Source organism: Echinops telfairi, unplaced genomic scaffold (assembly GCF_000313985.2).
Source record: "Echinops telfairi isolate 266 unplaced genomic scaffold, ASM31398v2 ScPeMD7_70;HRSCAF=299, whole genome shotgun sequence".
Taxonomy (NCBI): Eukaryota; Metazoa; Chordata; class Mammalia; order Afrosoricida; family Tenrecidae; genus Echinops; species Echinops telfairi.
This window is the reverse complement of record NW_022103968.1, coordinates 26735247-26736962: the sequence shown is the minus strand read 5'-3', so window position 1 is coordinate 26736962 and position 1716 is coordinate 26735247. Positions and strand designations below refer to the sequence as shown.

Sequence of the window (1716 nt, the reverse complement as noted above, 5' to 3'; positions counted from 1 at the left end):
TACATCCTACTTTGCACTGCTAGGAAACATGAAACCACAGCCTGCCCGAGATCCCGGAGCCAGTCACGGGGGAAATTTGGCTTTACACTTTCTCCAAAGCAGATATGTTGATTCGTCTGTCAGTCCACACTACTTTCTATATTCTTCACCAACCTCATAATTCAAAGGCATCAATTCTTCAGAAGTCTTCCTTAGTCATTGTCCGGCTTTCACATGCATATGAGGCAACTGAAAATGCCAAGACTTCGTTCAGGCACACCTCAGTCTTCAAAGTGACAGCATGCTCTTTAAAATGGGGTGGGAACACATGTGACTCAGGAGCAGGAATCAGAAGAGAGATACCAGATGGGAAGGGTGAAGAGAGGTGGGGGAGGGGAAGAAGGGGAAACTGATTGACACACAACCACACACACCCCTCTAGGGGAAAGAACAATGGAAACCATGGGGGAAGGGAGACAGTGGTCGGTGTGAGACATGGAAATAATAGTTTATAATCTATCCATGAGGGTGGGAGGAGGGGGGAAAAAGAGGAGCTGATACCAAGGGCTCAATAGAAACTGTCTAGAAAAGAATGAGAGCAACATATGTACAAAAATGCCTGATACAATTGATGTATGGATTGTAATAAGCATTGTAAGAGCTTTCAATAAAATGATTTAAATACATAAATAAAATGGAAGGGGAGCATTCAGCATGGATGGCAATTCAGGAAACAAAACTAGGAACAACGGTGGGCCAATAATGATGGGAATAGTAAGGGTTCTAAAATTGATGGCAAGGAGGATGTAGTTTTTCTGGTCATATTTGATCAATGGAATTGTATCTGAGAGGAATTACTGAGAGGTGAACAATGGATAAACATGATAGTGGATCAGAAGGAAAGAAGAAGAAAAAATATATTATATATAGGTATATATGTAAATCTATAAAGATAAGTGTATTTGTATACATATATATGTAAATGCAACAAGGAAGCAGATGGATTTGTTCTAATAATGTGGCAATGTATAATGCTCACCTTCCTGACACCATCGCTGAAGACAAAATGGGTGCATAAGCAAATGTGAAGAAAGGTGATGGTGCCCAGATAATAAAAGATACAGTGTCTGGGGGTCTTAAAAGCTTGTAGTCAAACAAGGGGCCATCCAGCAGGGAAGCAACCAAGCCTATGTGGAAGAAGCACACCAGCCTGTATGATCATAAGGTTTCACAGGAAAAGGTATCACAAGCAACCATATCGATGTGAAGGGGCGTGGATTTAGTGAAGACCCAAAACTCACCTGTAAGAGAATTGGACAGTCCCTCTCAGAAAGGCCACACAGAGGGATGATAAATCCAAGGTGCCGTATAGCACTGATGAAACACATAAACTATCCTCTAGTTCTTTAACATTTCCTCCCCTTACTACTATTGCTTTTTTTTTTACTTCATTAGTCATGTTAGACTTGGTATATGTTAATTTGTATAATTAACATCATTGGATACATGAACGCCAAGATAGATAACCTGTGGGAAACAGAAGGATTTCTCCCAAGTTGTCTCCCCCAAATATATGCCAAACTTAGCTGCTTGCTAATGACTATACACTTGGAGGTCATCAGGAGTAGATCAGGGGTTATTCTCCCTGAGAGCTATCAGCCATCTAGACCAAGCAGACACCACTGTTTATCCACAACAAATAGGGCCCACTCCCTTCTGATAAGGATAGTAGTTGTC

General features: G+C 41.2%; 1 protein-coding gene across 1 annotated transcript in view; it reads right to left on the bottom strand.

The window, feature by feature from the left end:
• ARMH3 (armadillo like helical domain containing 3) overlaps nucleotides 1-1716 on the bottom strand; it is a 228233-nt gene that overhangs the window by 226248 nt on the left and 269 nt on the right. The gene's annotated exons all lie outside the window — the stretch shown is intronic.